The sequence below is a fragment of the Rhopalosiphum maidis genome, chromosome 3 (assembly GCF_003676215.2).
Source record: "Rhopalosiphum maidis isolate BTI-1 chromosome 3, ASM367621v3, whole genome shotgun sequence".
Lineage (NCBI taxonomy): Eukaryota > Metazoa > Arthropoda > Insecta > Hemiptera > Aphididae > Rhopalosiphum > Rhopalosiphum maidis.
Window position 1 is genome coordinate 20,402,706 of NC_040879.1, and position 18,388 is coordinate 20,421,093.

The following is an 18,388-nucleotide window of genomic DNA, read 5'->3' on the forward strand; positions in this document are numbered from 1 at the left end:
GCTAACTCTAAGAATATCTATTAAAAACTTAAGAAGATTATATCAGCGTACTATTTGTTTTATTTTTACCTAACGTCAAACACGGCAAATATCAATTGTGCCTAATAATGATGAATAAGAATAACTATCCTGTACTAAAATAGAATTCTATAAGACATTTTGAAATTTTTAAAATAAATAAAATAATATAATTATTATATTATAAAAATTACATAAATCTAGAGATTTATTCAACTATCATAATGAAAGTAAAAACAATATAATTTTTGATAGTTTTCGGTACACCCGGAATATACACCTATATTTAGCTATTCTACGATCCAGAATATTCTTCACGAAAAAACTGAAATTTCATAAAAAGTACGACGCTGGTTAGATTTTATTTATAAAACAAAATATTATACACAATATTGTATATTTATATAGCGAGTGTAATATGTATATATACTTTATATAAAATAGATGAGTTACATAAACTATTCTGCGACTGGTGCCATATTTCATAATGTATGTAAATAAATTATATTTTTGAACAATTAATCATTTTTAATTTATTTAAATAATATGTAAAAGTTTAAATAAAGATGGAAATTAACACGCACATAAACAAAAAATTGAATTTCATTACAAGTCCATTTTGGCGTTGTTGCTGATATCGGTTCATGTTTAATGTTTATATCGGATTTACAAAGGCCATAGTATTTTATTAGTTAAAAAATCAAAAGTAACATATACTGTTTAGAAGGTATTAATTGTAAAATAAAAAATATAAACCAATAAAATAATCATTAAATGTTTTACGTGAAAAAAATATACATATTATATATATACCAATGTATACCTAGCTAAGACTATTTATAAACAGTCAAATTAATAATAAATAACCTAACCCGATATATTTAATATAACCATACAAGTATAAAGATACTTATATATATGAAAAAAATACCGATGAATTACTGCGAGGAAATCAAGTACCTAGTTATCATAAGTATTGTTGTAAAGATAGGTACTAACGTTTTTGCCTGTTAAGTAAAAATTTCTTATAAATTAATGCTTTATAACTTTAAATGCATTATACTATAATAAATAATGATTTCTTTAAAACATTTCTTAATTATTATGAAATTACTTTTTTTTAAATATTATGTAGTATTAATATTTCAAAAAAAAAAAAAATAATGATAATTAAGAATAATAAGTCTGAAATAATACATTTTTATAAAATTGTTTTTCGAATTAATTTAATTCTTAACAGTTAACGGACTACACTTAAGCTTACCATAATAATATATATTTAGATTATGTTTAGATTACATTTATTTTGTATTATTTACCTATTTGTTTACATTTAAATCTCAAGTAAAAGATAATTTTATTTTATTTTTTTTATTATAATTTTTACACTTATAAGTCTGTGGGAACTCCTGGGCTACAATCATCACTACTCATCCTCCTCACTTAAATCCAGCCCTGTATTGTGTAGTAAATAATACTACACATATAATCTTTAAAATATACTGCAGAGCCATAGATGACATAGGTATTAAAATCGTCATCGTCGTAAAACGTTTATCGCTCTCGTTGTTTTTTTTTTTATTATCCGTTTAAAATTTAAATTTATTGGATATAACTAAATACCTCTGAGTGAGTGTTGTCATTAAAAAAAAAACTTATGCAAAATAACGATTGTTCGAAACCCGATTGCAGAAAGCTGCCTGGTTCAACAATAGGTACTAAAATTCAAACAACTAGCGTGAGTTATTTATTTCTCATAATATAGTGAGGTATTTTTGTTAATCGCGTAAACATTAGGCACCAATGGTATATGTATATAAATAGTAAAAATCTATTAAGACTTTAAAAGTGAACAAAAATCACAGAAAACTCTCACTTTTCAATCATTACAGTGCTATTATTATTATATTATAATTCCATGAATCTTTCAATCCAACAATAATTATATACAATTTTTGTATGTTTATACTTTAACATTAACTATGGATGTTGTCTATTAGCATTTCAGTGTTAGTTATAGGTTATATCTGTATGATCTATTGGTAGGTCGTAAATTTGCACTATGCAGTGTAGTTCGTAGTGCTAATTCTCAAATTCAGGGTGTTATGTTTTGTATAATTTAATATTACTTCTAATTTTGACTACCTATGTAGCATCGATTACCTAGAATTATTTAACGTAAATGTACTTATAAGTTGTCTACGTTCCATATTTTTCCCTCGCGATATACATACTATATCAATAACACATTATAATAGGCGGGTGTGCGATAAATTGTAATAGTGGTTTTGAATAATTAAAAACCGGTGTGTGGCGTTATTTAAGTAATTGTAAATTAATAAAATTTTAATATCCAGTTTACTGAACAGCCGTCGAAACATGCTTTAAGCTCAACGGGCCTCCGTGGCGCAATTGGCTAGCGCGTTCGGCTGTTAACCGAAAGGTTGGTGGTTCGAGCCCACCCGGGGGCGAATATTTTTTTCTACATTTTTTAGTTAAGAAAACAAATGCGATACTCAAATAGGTATATCTATTGCGTATTGTAAAACTAGTGCCACATAATAGGCTGTGGTGTTCATATTGTGACGAATTTCGTTATCATTTAGGTTGAATGCTTTCGGCTTCCGATACTGGGCGAATTTTTGATGAAGGAATATTGAATTCTAAAATATTGTATATTAATTATAACTAACTCCCAAAATAAGAAAAAAAGTTTTAAAAGTTAAAAAAAAAACGTTTACTTATTTAATTATTACTAATTATCATGACTATTTCAAAGTTTAATTAAAAGTTTTGTCTTAAATGAATTATTTAAAACATTTAAGAAAACTTACAAACGTTACTAACGTACAATGTAAAATATAATAATTTAAATTTTTTAATCAAGATTAAGCGCTTGTCCAAAATATATATCTATTATGTACATACATATAAATATACCTATGATTATATTAGAAATTAAAACGTTTACAATGGTTTTTTGTGAATTATAATTGTATATTATGCATTTTAATATTTTAAACCTAACCTACACATTATGTGTAAGGAGGAGTTCGATTTAATTTGGTAACGTTGTATTAAAATTCTAGGGGTCTTAGAAAGACAATACTATTTAACAGTACATCGTAAAAATGTTAAATTTAGTATGTGATTTAAATCGTTGGCTGTTTCTGTTATACGTATTATTTATATATATTATTATAGATATTACAGACTTAAAAATTTAATAGTGTGAGCTTAATCAATGTAATACCTCGTATACGTCAATTTTATAATTTTTATGTACGATAAATGTCGAAAGACATAATATATTTAGGTTCGATTTTAAAATCTTAGTTAACAAAAAAAAAAAAAAATACAGATAACTATTAACTATGGTTTGATATAAAACTTTTGTTTCATTTTTTTTAATTTTTGTTAGTTTTGTATTTGTATTACTATTTTAATTTACTCATTTACTAATTATTTAATTTTAATAAAATTCAATAAATGGTTTCAATGTTAACCAAACATTAACAAATAATATTTTGTTAATCGATTTTGCGTTATGTGATAAACCGTATTTTTCCACATATAAGGTTTTTTTTTCTTTCATATTCGTTACATTAGATATTAGAACAGCGACTACAAAAAACAGATTAAATAAAACATACATATTATAATGGTTCATTGTTTTTTTTGTGCAATGAAGAAAATATTAAATACTTTTATACTCATAATAATATAATAGGTAATCATTTTTCTATACCTACGAGTGTCAAAGCAGAAATTAGTGTAAGACGGCGTTTCTTCTGTATAGTTAAGACTGTATGGAATTACGGGTTTGGGTACAAGATTATTGTTATAACATAAATGTATATCAAAACTTTTCCATATAATTAATTGAGTCCGACATTTGAATGAACGAACATAGTGAATATACTTTTGATCGTGTACAGCGCGATGCTATAGTGATTGTCTGAAGCTTTAATGTACAATATAAATATTTATATGCATTTAATAATCTTTATTAAATATGTTGTAAAAGTGTTTGCCTGTTTTTATTATATGCAAACCCGGTACCGAATTTTAGTTTTTTAATGCAACATCTGTGCTCAATGTCAAAATAGCATAAAAATATATTTTTTATGAACTAACATGGTGTATTTATATTTAATAATCCATTCACGGAATATACCTAATACAAGTAATCACTTTACACTTTTAGGATTGTAGATACTTTTGAATAATTCTTTAACATTCATTCGAATTATTTAATAACTTTGAATAGTGATTAACGTATACTATAATTAAATATTAATTGTTGTGATTGTCAACCAGTGTATTATGTTATTCGGTAACAGTAAACTCGTAAAATATACCTGTTTCTGCTCATATATAAAACAGCAAATTTAAAAACTAAACAAACTTAGATTGTTTTAAGACGAAACACAAACATATTATAAAAACAAAAATAATACAATTCATAAAAAAATAACACCTAAGTTTTGAACGTTCAAATTTTAAAAAACTAAATCAGCAAAACGGTTCGAATAAATAATATAATATTTAAATTATTTTTGTCTATTATTAAATGTTGTACACGAGTGGTAAATTAAACTTTAGTTTTTATTTATTATTTAATTTCCGATATCATATTACAATTTTAGAGTAATTTGGAATCATACTTTTAATTTATATTATGCGTTATAATGCCGCCACACATACTGAACAGGTTCTGTCTTTGTTTTGTTTTTAAGAAATTATATGTAATAGGTACATACTTAAAAAATCCCGTTATGTCAATAAATTCAATTAAGCGTATACTAAATAAAATCTTTAGTAACTTTTTTATTATACGAAAAGTAAATACTTTTTGATATATTATAACAAAGTATCTAATTCTGATATACTTAATATTGTTATGTACACACAACACACTTCGATTAGTTTATTCTCCAGCAAAACCCGAGAAAATACGTGTGACGTTGTCTGTGGCTGTATGAACGTTACTAAAATAAGTACTCTCCTCGATAATAATTGGAGAATGAAAATTGGCTAAGAAAATCTCCTGGTGCGACATGTGCAAAATGTCGTTCGTTCATAACAACTAGGTGTTTAACGAAGCTCTAACGGACGTACGCGAAAGAACGCATTGTATTCACGTAAAAAGAAAAAGTTTTTGATAATGCCATAAAATTAAAAACGGTACCGTTATGAATTCATTAGATACATATGAGGGGGATACGTAAAGTTGTATATCTTCCTTATCATGCACTCTTTTTTTTATATTAATAAATATCTAGAAAACAAGATTAAAACCAATTTCTAATTATTCGATAAAAATGATCAATTAATCAATTTAAAATTGATAAATGAATTCAGTGTATATTATATTATTATAATTATAGTTTATAGCTAGAGAATCGAGAATCTATCCATATTATTAATATAATTATAAATTATGATACTTGCATGAGAATTTTAAAACAAATTGCGATATTGTATTTAAATATCTATCTACTAAAATAAATTATAATAAATAATTAATTGTTTTTGTTGTAGTTTTTCAATAATACATTTTTTAAGGTTATCAACGAAAACATCGTAATTGTTCTTTAATCGCATTTAGTATATTTTATTATTCGGAATAGTATACGTTTCGCATTATTCATTTAAAAAATATCGTCAATTAGTAAAGTTCATAACATTTGGAAGCACGAAACTACTTTTGCTTATTGCCATTTTTTGCTACTAATGCTAGCCGGCTCATTTACACTGTCAGCAATGAAAAAAAAATATCATTAATTATTGGAGTACGACGAGTATTTACTAGGTCGCTTATATTGCCAATATATCTAATTTTATAGTTTTTATTAAAAAAAAATTACTACCTGTGGGTGTCATTTCACAATAAGCAATTTAGATAAATAGAAGAACAGTAAACACACGAACACTTAAGTAAAAAGAGGCCCACTAGCCGCATCTATAACATTTTTTTTATAGTTAGTGATGATTTTTTAAACGCGATTTTGAACAATTAGTTGACGTAAAAAATAATAATCGTCTCGTATATGGAAAATCGAGATAATTCATTAACGAAAAATTAACCTTGTGTTTCTGCTATTAATAGATAACATTTGTAGATACAATTTTTATATACTCAAAAAAATTCCACTGTCGGTACATTTCAAACCAAATAACGGTTTAAAAAATAATAATGAAGTACATAACAAATATTGCGTTTCCTTTCGTATTTAAAAGTAAAAATAGCAACGATAAAAGTATCATTTCAGTTAGAACTTAATAAAGTGTACAGGTACATTACAAATTTAAATTATGAAATTAGTGTAACTACTCTAATAATATTGAACAATTCTTAAGAATATTTACGCCAACTCCAATATTGAATTGTTCTACACAAAAAAGGTTTTGAATTAAAAATTATTTGCGTTATTCGATGCTAATACACATCCGATACTGCTACTGCATATTACCTACTTGATAAAATGTTTTTATTAAGCTTTACGATCACCGTAGAAGTAAGCCATCGTTAACGCTATGGTACGACGCACAAACACGTCAGTGGATGGCGGACGGCGGTATTAGAGTAATAAACGACTGGTTTTAATAGTTTGTGAAAAAAAAATGAAAATATATTTCAATTAATTAGAATGCAAGAGATGCGCTCGACAAAAAAAAAAATAGTATTTATATATAAACCCATCTCGTTTGCACTTTTCATTATGCCCCTATGCCTATATATTATAGATACACGTTAATTTTCTTAAATCCATTCTACTATCAAACAAAATGAATCCAATACATTATAACACGATTCTAGTGATGTCAAATTTATTTTTAATCTTAAATAATCTTTACAAGCTTAGTCCTAATATAATGTATTTTAATTTTCTAAATAAACTTTTATTTTTTAATTAATCAAAAAATAAATTCAAAAAAACTATTAATAATCATTAAAATATAGTTTTTGATAAATATCTTCAATTTCCTAATTTAAATGTTTAACTTATACCTCTCACGATTCACACGTATAATACTTCCTAAACGAAAATACTACTAGTCCCCAGATACGTAAATTATTCTTAAAAATCGTTCAAAGGTACGGTCCGCGTATTATAATAAATTGCAATATTTACATTATTTTATTACATTTTATGTATTATGTATTGTTATAAATTATTGCTTATAATATTATGTTTTTTTTCACTGTTTGTCTTAACTACGTGTGAGAACTGGTCTGATACTACTAAATCGTTGTAGTGAGTGCATTTTGTAATTATTTCACATTCTTATAGAAATTTAAAGAACGTACCTACATATCAGTACATTGAGGTTTTTTTTTTAAATAACGTGAGGATAATATAAGAATTACAAATTAAGAAAAATTAATAACAAAATGATTTACTTTGTTTGTGTTTTTACGGTGTGTACTCATATTACATACTCCGACTTATTTTTTCCTCACCCTAGTTCTCCTCTCATCTTGTTGTATCATCTCACATATTTGTGTATAATATATATTTTTATCATTCATTAAATTTTTCATAAATTTTATTGTAACAGCATTCCGTTATAATAAAAAAAATATTAACGTTCTTAGTAACATATTATATTCAATAATTACTTACCTAGGTATCTGATAAATGATAATATAGTTCCACTTTGTTTAATTTTAGTTCCAATAAAGCTGATTCTAAATTAAATATACGTTAAGACGATTCAAAATGGATGGGGACAGAAGATACGACTTATTATTATGTTTATGATTATCGATTTATATTATAACGTGATAAATTATGTCACTAATTCTCTATTTGCTCAAATACGTAAATGCAATATATTAATATGGTCTATGCGCTTAATATTCTACAAATAATAATTGTTCAAATATCCGTAAAGAATAATACAAACCGGCGATTAGAATTAATAGTATCTATATGTAAGTACTAAGTACGCGTCACGGGGTGTAATGTATAAAAATATATATTTTTTCGGAAAAAATAGTATTGATCAACTGATAAAGAACATCTATGTACATAACAACTTTTTAGTAACCGATAATTTTAAAGCAGTGACGGAATCGGGGAGGGAGGGGTTAAAGGGTTGTATCTCCCTCCCCTCGAAATTTCTCCAACGGAATATTGGGGTATAAAATAGGAATACACTAGTAGCACCATCTGTCCATGAAAATTAAATGTTAAAACTTTATAAAATTGGTATAAACTAGGTTGGCTAATCCCACCCCATATGTTCTGAGATTTTTTTTTAAATAATAAAAATAATATTTAATTTATTGTTTGTTATAAATGTACAACAAAAAACATTGTCATTATATGTTCGTAACTTATTGACTCAAAAACTAATCGACCGAATTTGACAAAAGTTTCAGGGATTGTTCTTAAAGATTCCACTGATACCAGAAAAGTTTAGACAGTAGTTTGAACTATACGTTCGAAAATTTAACAAGCGCTTTATCCAATACGTCACAGGGGGGTATTTTGGTCGAATTAGTTCATCCAGCGAAATACATCGGAGAACCGTTGAATTTGTCCATAAACTGAGGTACACTAAAACCGAGATACACTTATATGGCGTCGTGTTTTATATCCGTTCATTTTTTTTCCGGCAAAGTCGAGTGTTATATTGCTAGTATAGTAGTATATAAATTGATTCTATGGATATTGCTTATTATATACACTTTACAAATAATATCAACGATTATACGTTGTACCTATTCTTGATAGGTGACATGGATGGGGTTTCCATTTTTCGCCGAAGATTATATATTCCGATTTCCACAGAAAAAAAAACTCATTAGTTCTTTGTACCCTGAGTTATTATTTAATCGCTGCCGGAATTAGTTATCGGGCGTAATACCGGAAACATTGTTGTAAGCTGCAGTAATTTAGATACCGCGCAATATTATCGAAAAATTACTTATTGATTTTTGAATTAATTATTTAACTGTGTTGATTGCATTTTTTTACATTATGCTTGAAAATATTGAAGTAACGTGTACCCTTAGGCATACTATATTAATTTATTCTTGCGTATACTTATATATCTCAAAAATACATTACGTGGCGGAGGTGCTATTGAAAAAAAGTTTTATTTTCTTGTATGCGTAATAATGAAACTTGTAATTAACAAGAAGCGTATTTTTTAAATTTTTAGATTATTTATTTTATGAATTAATCTATTATTTCGACGCTAAACAAAATTGTATTGATAAGATATAAATAATATATATACAAGTCGAAGTAAGGTGAAGTGCGTATATGGTACGCATGATGGATTTAGATTCAGAGATTTTCAAAAAATATAAATAATAAATTAATTTTTTCGCCGGAAAACGGTAACACGGTTACACCTTTTATAACACATAATATTGTGTTCTGGTATAATAACATGTGGATAGCAAATAATGTTGTACAAATAAATGAAAAAAAATAATGTCGAACAGAAAATGTTTAAATGTTTAAATTTCAAACGTGAGCTTGCCGTGGAGGGTGGCTAACACCCACACATAACTGCAATGGCTGATGACGCAATTGAAATTAATCATAATGATAAACGATAATAAAACGTACCTACATCAAAATATTGTGTACATAAGTCGGTTGAGAAAACCAAATATTATGTTCTCGTCCCACTATAGGTACTATTACATTTCGTTACAATATCGTATGCGCGCGTGTTTGCCGACGATAACGATGATCGGACTGGTGTAGTTGGGGGGAGCACGCTGTCTGGCATGGCCTTTGACTGGAAAATGATGCGTCTACAGCAGAGATAATATGTACATATATGATGGGACGTACCATGTATCCAAGTGTGTGATCGAAGAGAATATTAGTTACCAAAGTAACGTGTATAATTAAGGTTTGGTATCATCACGAACGTCATAAGTGATAAACTGATAACGCCAACGCAATCCAGATTTTAGAATTATATTACGTTTATCGCCTACAGTAATGGAAAATATGTAAAATAATGTAATTATTTACATAGAACTATGTGTCAGCTAATTTGATTTTTTTTTTATCGAAAAAGAAATTCTGAAATAAAGTCGATAAATGCTTACCTCATGATTTCCAAGTTTAGTGCACTAATTTTTTTTTATTTCGTGAAAAATTTTAACGTCCGAGTATTTGTATATTGTCAAATTTATATATTATTCATATTTATCTTTATATACGAGTATTTAAAATGGTCATCAGTACTATTGAACCATAATAATAAAAAAATTTATTTAGGTACTATTTTAGTTTGTATTAATAACTTAGTTGTAAACAATTTTAAAAATAATAAATGTTTAGGAAGCTAAATTCGCGTGTAATTAGAACAAAAACAATTATACTAAAATAAAAAGTGTATTTCAGGTAGGTAGGTAGCTATTAACTTTAATGTACATATTATATTTTTAGCCAAAATGATTAACTATACAGTATAGCTAATAGCTATATTATAACAAGTATCGCTCAAACGCTAACCATATTATGGTGTCTATATACTCCATACAATATTATTCTTATTTAATTACATCTGCATATTATAACATTGTACTATATTATATTAGTTGTTTAGAAGTCATTTTGACTTCTGAAATAAGTTTAATGTGAAAATGACATGCATCTTAATATAATATTATGTTATTGTTTATACCAGCGCTTGCACACGAGAACACAGATCGCGTCTGTATGACACCCCCCTGCCACAAATCACACCAATACTTCTTTATGTTTCCGTGGACTCGCATGATTACTTTTCATACTATTACATAAATCATATATTATCATATTATTACATTTACTCGCGCGCTTTTATAAAATATCTTATTATGATAATAATACGTATATTCGTTGCGAGTAACGGTTCAGCGGGACAATACGACTACGCGTTTGGTGTCGCGGCGTACATTGTACGCCGTGTGTGCGTATATATATATATATATATATATATATAAGACGAGTCACGTGGCCATTAACAACGGGACTTAGACTCGGGACGAGGACTTGCCTATCGTCGGCGGCTGTACACACATAATAGTAATAATAATAATAATAATAATAATAATATAGTATTGTGATATATTATGTGTATACACCGCGGCCAAACGCACACGATCGCGCTGTACATACACACGCGCCGTAAGTACGCACGGCACGCACTTGCTCAAACCCTTATAAATGATGTTAGACAATTTCACTTTAGGGTGCCGCTGCGGACGGGAAGGAGATGAAAACAGCAGAGCTGTATAGGTAAACCCATAATATAATATAATATAAGTACAGCAGTGACTGCGATATATGTAGGTACGTATGTATACTTTTACGCGGGCTCCCGGGCCAGCGCCGCCTTCGCGGTTCTATAGTTTTATTAGTCGTACGTGCTTCGTTTCGGAAATGCGAACACACCTATACAAGCGTGAGTATATATATATATTCGTATACGAGTCACCGCCGCTAACAACAACCACTTCTGTTCGTATACTACACACTCACACAAGTAAGTACGACAGCTATTTTAATATATATACACACATATGGCTGTGACTGAATTTTTCCAGACCAATGTGTGGAAACGAAACGTCCGTAGTCGCACTCTTCCGTTTTTCTACTGCTGATTAGCGTTATATATAAAATGCCGATTTATTATTAGGTATATTATGCCTTTATGTACAATATTATATTATGATATTGTAGAGAAAATCTCCTCTCCGACATTTCTGCATCCGAAGTGATTTCAGGATGGCCTACACGTATATATATATATATATATTACGCATTATTATTCTGGGCGATTCATCAAGAGTGCTCAATCTCCAATCTTTCCTATTTAATAATGCATTTATTCAAATTCTGAATTTGTAATTTTGAAATATACCCAAAGACCGTATTTTAAAATGCCACTTATTATGTAGGTATAGCGTTTGAGAAACGTCATGTTCAATGATAAACCGTATACCTTTTTTTTACTATAAATTGGTAATTTTATAATATCAATAACATTTTGTATAATATGTACAGATCGAAATTTTAACAGGTAGATTTTGAGTTATTATATTATATTGTAACTGTTCGGGTTTATCAATACGTCAGTTGTTCGCGCTCCACACTTACTGTTTCGTATAATTTGATCTATCGATATCGAAATGTATCATGCCTTACAAATTTACAATATACGGTTTATATGTTTGAATTATCAAAAAAAAAAAAACAATGTTTGTCGTTGTAATTATTTTTTATGTATGCCTCAATAGAATGAAAATAACAATGCCAATATTATTAATATCTCTATGCTACTGCAATTCTTCCATTTCGGTGGAAAACCCACGAAAAACTATTCGTGGTCCTCTTCAATCTCACAACTGCCAGACTCATGGTCTCACGAAGTCATATTGTTCTCACAGATCTCATTGTGTCAAATTCGGCTTCAAGGTAATACCTTACCTATACCCAAAAAGATTATAATCTCCCTGCTAAATGCGCGCATTGTGCTTGGGTTCATTCAATATTATTCTACAAAGGATATCCACTATCCAGTATATAAAAAGCTCACTGCGAAATTAAAAATAAAATAGGAATACTTCTTACTTTCATTCCTAAATCACTTAACCTGGCACGATCTAAGAACTCCCGTAATTCCAATTATAAATGAAGAAACCTCGATATCGCAGCTAACCACCCAACTGTATATAGGATAAAATCTCCATATTAATAATCGAATTAAATCAACCAAAATACATCATTAATCCATTAATTAAATTATTAACGTCCGTTTTAAATAAATGTTTATATTCAATCATATTAATCTTTTATTTATTTTAAAACTATTAATAATTTTTAGTTCTGTATTGTTTGAACGTACAAAGTATAACTTTACAATGTTTAATCTTTAACAATTTTATGATTTATTATGATTCATTATTATTATTTAATAACTATTCTGTATTACTATTTACTATAAAATATTAATTGGGAATAACCGATATTTTTTTTAACTATTCCGTATTTTAATATTAAATATGCTTAATTATATTTCTTTATCGTTTAACTCAACTAAACTGTAAGAAAGTGCTATTTATTATAGTCCATTAGTCCATATATTATTAGAAACAAAAAAAAAATGACCTATACCAGGGATAGCAATGAACATAAATGATATGATAGATTCTTATAACATTTTGACATTTTGTAATATTATGTAAAACCTCTCAGTATAATATATTTTATAGTACCTATTGGCTACCAGACTAAAATATTATATTTATTTTTATATCTTATTATGTTTAAAAACTGCGTTAAGGACTATCACTATTCTATTCTTACCTCATAAATATAATGTTTAATAACTCAAATCCTACTCGTTTGGTTTTCAAATATTCTTCCTTCGATGATATAAAAATCTAAACATTTGAAAACGTGGCCTACAAGTTAACTTATTATTTTATAATAGGAGGGAGTGACCGTGAGCCTGCTTGGTGAATCACCGTGTTATAGATTACACGTCATATCGCTATGTACAATGTATAATATTCAACAATCGATCAATTATGAATATGATTTATTGTATATGCTCACAGATAATGGCGCCTTATACGACACATTTTTGTTTTTTTTTAGAGTGCGGATTTGTATTTTGTGTACCCTTTTGAATAACACTGAAAAGGCGATTAAAAATATACTATTAGATGCACGGACAAAATTGTAATTCTTAATTTATAAACTTTTTAATGAAAAAAAAAATTAAAATATTTTTTAATTATATTTATTATTTATTTCACTGTTATAATAATGTATCATATACTCTAAAATAAACTAAGCTAATTTATTTTTCTCAGGTGCTAAATTAGTTTGAGACATAATAAATATAACTAATAAATAAAATCAGCAAAATCATAATTAAAATTGCTTATGAGTTGTGATAAAACTTTTGATACGCGTCAGTTAAACTTCATTATATTAAACAAATTCACATGTTATTAACAAATTAAAAATATGCCATAACTGCAGTTGATTGTTGAAATATTATAAATTAGCTTAAAAAAATACCTTTAAATACCTTTAGTATGCTTAAAACATAGAACTATTATAATATAAATACAATTATGTATAAATATATTTAACATACATTAAAGATCTTTAGCTGTGAATCCATTAACTTTCAAAACGTTTATAGGTAGTGCTTACTATAATAATATATATATATTGAACTCAGTTATCTTTATAGCCCAAAAGAATATTAAAGCTCCTAGTTAATATCCGCTACCTATTGATCAGCTATGCTATACGAGTATATAGGTCAAAGGCGATGGTTAAAGTGGTGAAAAAACTGCAGTGGAAAATCGACATAATGCGATCTTTTCCGAAATTATAGGTAGATACACCTACAGTTGGAATTGTTTCCGATTGCCATTATTTTATAAAGCTGGTTTTAATTATTATTATTCTATGCTAATCATATAATATTTCCCTCTAACACTTAAGAAACAATACTCAAATACTCAATTTTATCGGACCGCGTATACATTGCATTATAACTAATACTATTGTTGTAAAGTGGCTATATATATATACAATATGTATATATTGTAATGTTATTAGTTTATTAAGTACTAAGTGTCCACTGTTCGCCCCCCCTCCCAAGTCGAAATCAAAACGATCGACTGACATAATTTCCCGTTACTGTACATTAGTGTGTGGTGAATAAGAACATATAAATACTAACAGTAAATGATAAATTTATAATATTATTATTAATACATCGATTATCGAATATAACATCAAATTATTTAATAGCAATAATAATAATGTATAATATTTACACTATTTGTCTATTTACAGTCGGCGTATATCCTCCGACATTCGTATGATATGTAACCGCACTGTCGCCGCGCCCGTCACATGCACACCACACAATAATATTATTACGCCCATTATTGTTATTATTATTATTATAACAATACGTAATCGAGACCACATTCGTTGTAAGGCGCACGGCGACGCAATTGCATGATTATTATAATATAATATTATGCATACGAATGTTCACAGACGGTTTGACTGTAAATTGTTAGAGCATATTATGATTTTACGAACAACATAAATATTAATTAATGTCGAATATCGATGTAATCAGTCAGCATTTAAGGAAAGACAAACAATTTAAAAAAAAAATTCCCCATCGAAGTCAAGTAATACGATTATAAAAATCTGTGATCTAACTAACTAATTTAAAAAAAAATAAATTATTGTTTGTTATTCAAATTAACATTGTACATCAAAAGGCAATCCGTACTTAAATATGTATAAGACTTCATGGCTTGAAATCTAAATAGAAATTTTCGATTTTACTTATTGATATTTTTTTATTGCTTTAAATTTAAAATAATGTATTGGTTTTATAATTTTTGTATTGTTAAACACTATCCGTTTATTGTGATTTATAACAAGATTACTTTTTTTTTTTTTATTTAAAATGTGATTTTTATAATAATCTTACGTACCTACTACGAGACCCCTGCTGTTTTTGTTCGCATGGCTGCGAAGCGTACCCAAGAACACTAAATAAAGTTATTACTTATTATTAATAAGTTATTAGTAGTTATTAATTATTACCTACAGATATTAATTAGTTGAATTAAAATTTGTTTTTATTTTTGAATCGATTAATTTATAAAAATAATTGTAACAATACGTAATGAAAACCTAACTTTTTTTAATCCTTTTAATTCATTATAAAATGAAAATAATATGGTGAGCATGCTTACTGAATAATGATATAAAAAATTAGCCAAGCGTATTTACCTAGGCTTAATAAAATAATATATTATAATACGCCACGATATCAATTTCTTAGTGTTCATGATATTTCAAAATAATAAATAACAATAATAATAATAATAATAATAATAACAATAAGCAAAATGTTATGGATTTGTATTGTGTGTGTAGCGTTTCCATGTACTCATTGAAATAATTTAATCCGCAAAAACTTAGCGTGGGCACGTCGGGTAAAAATTACTAACGCCGTCAGTCGTCGTCTTATTGTCATCGTTTACCTTTCGGACATATATATATATATAATGTATATATACATTTTTTTATGTACCTAACACGGTGTATTATAAATAATTTATAAAACTCGTTTAAACGCGTGATTTCGTGCACTTCGCGTTCGTATATTTATGTAATATTATACGTTATAGGAGGTAAACACAATATAAGACGCGTTCGTTGGGCGATAAAAATATTATGTAAATAAGTTTTCGATTACCTATACTGCTCCGCAACAGTGTCGAAGACGAACAGATCGGAACGGCGCGCCTCCACGATAATATGATTATCATATGATCATATGATAACAATAATCATATACAATCCGCCGCCGTATTGTAATATGTAATATTATTCGTTTTATTGTCGCTCGGCGAATATTAAACACGATTTCGTCGGTTTTTATTGCAGCTGCTGATCAGGGTGCAGGGTCAAACGATATTGTTTATGTTCGGCGAATTCCGACCCCATTCCGGTAGTTTTCGCTCGGCACGTCGCCCATACATAATATACCGCCGGACCTAGGTTCGTAACCTACTCGCTGGGAAGTATATATTATACGACGTGTTATTACTGCGTTTCGGTCGGTCCAATAAAAATTTCGAGCCCTGCAAATGCGTATAATATACCGTATACGGCGCCGCGTTGTTATTGTCTTGGAGATGATAAGAAAAAAAAATAAGAGGTAAAAATAAGCCGGAAACCCTCGTCAATAACAATATTTGACTCGGCGACGGCAGTATAAATGTTATTTCGGGGCCGTTTTACCCTCGAGTATTATTATAGTCCTGCAATGATTTGGTCCGTCACACGCCGCACAATGTCGTTATTAGACACGTACGACGGTGTCGTTTTACGATCGAAATATCGAATTGTTGCTAAAACAGAACGGGGAAAAAAAAACTAAAAGGTCAATTGTTTCCTGTCTTATACATAAATACTTTTAATACTCATTTACGATCATTTTTCTGCAGTGTATTTCTATTCTTGGCTAGTTAGTGTAATGTATAGCATGACTTAATATGTTTATATTTTTTGTAGGTTCGCCATACACCGGCTGTTTTAAAGGGTTAGGTAATTTAAAGACATTTAAATTTAAAAACCTATAAACATATTATTAAATACATACATATACAGTTTATTAGTGGGTCACACTCATAAAATACGATTGTTGTGTAACAATAGCGATATTATACACCTAAAGTAAAACGGTTTCGCGAGGGAGAGAACCACCAAGGTTACTGTTAAAGATAAGCACCAAAATTTGTACAGAAAAAAAAATGAGAATTTCGAATACCGTTTATATTTTTCAGTCACTACTGCCACTTATGCGAAAAATGTTAAATGAAAAAACATAAAAACAACTGTTTTAAGAACAATAATAACTTTACTATTTTCGTGCAAGCTACTTTGATGGTATAAAAATAAAAGTGACAATTCGCAGTCAAAGCTTTTATATTATAACGTAGAAAATATTGTGTAATTCTTAACAAGCATTAATATAACACAAAATACAAATGGTCCTATCTACACGAAACAGTTTTTAACAAACTTAACTATTTATTGACGTGTTTTCTTAAACCAATTTTATTTATATTATTATTACTTTTATTGTATGTGTAGTGTATGCAGTGCTTTAACCTATTACTCTTTGATTATAAACGAGCATAAAAATGTTTTAAATATTTTACCGTTCGTGTAAACGTGAAATGTATTCCCAGTATCGGTGAAAATAAGTAAAATTCTACCCAGCTACACGGCATCTATAGCTAGGGAATTGTGTGGAAAACCCGATACTTTTTACCATACACCATACACGCGATGATAATAAAAAATTATGTTGAACACTTGGCTTTTTTTGTGAACCATCCACAAAACGTCTTTAGAAGGCACGAGAGTCTATTCTCGCAATTTTTATCAATTATAATAATAACCATATAAATCATTACAACATTTAAAATACAATGAAATACAACTAATAATATAATAATAATAATAATTTGGGAAATTCGAAAAAAGATTTCAAATCGAGTTGTCTGGATCACCCAAAACTGGTTGTCTTAAAAAAAGTTTAAAAAAATTATATTTTCGCTTTTGAAATATTTTATAAATTTATAACACCTACCTTCGACGTATACGTATAAGTGCTAGCGTTTGAAATATGGAGTAGTATAGGTTGCTTGTGCATTGCTGTTGTTAAAAAAAATCAATTGAAAAATTATTATAATAAATAAATATAATTTTTTATTTTCATTTCATTTTATTTTGAAAAAATAAAAATTAACTTAACATGATTAAAAAATTAATTA

General features: G+C 28.0%; 1 protein-coding gene and 1 non-coding gene across 2 annotated transcripts in view; both read left to right on the plus strand.

Moving 5' to 3' along the window:
* The window catches only part of LOC113556139 (limbic system-associated membrane protein-like), a 524,182-nt gene that overhangs the window by 206,023 nt on the left and 299,771 nt on the right, over window positions 1-18,388 (plus strand). The gene's annotated exons all lie outside the window — the stretch shown is intronic.
* Trnan-guu lies at window positions 2,416-2,489 on the plus strand. The gene has a single exon. It is a non-coding gene; the product is annotated as a tRNA-Asn (tRNA).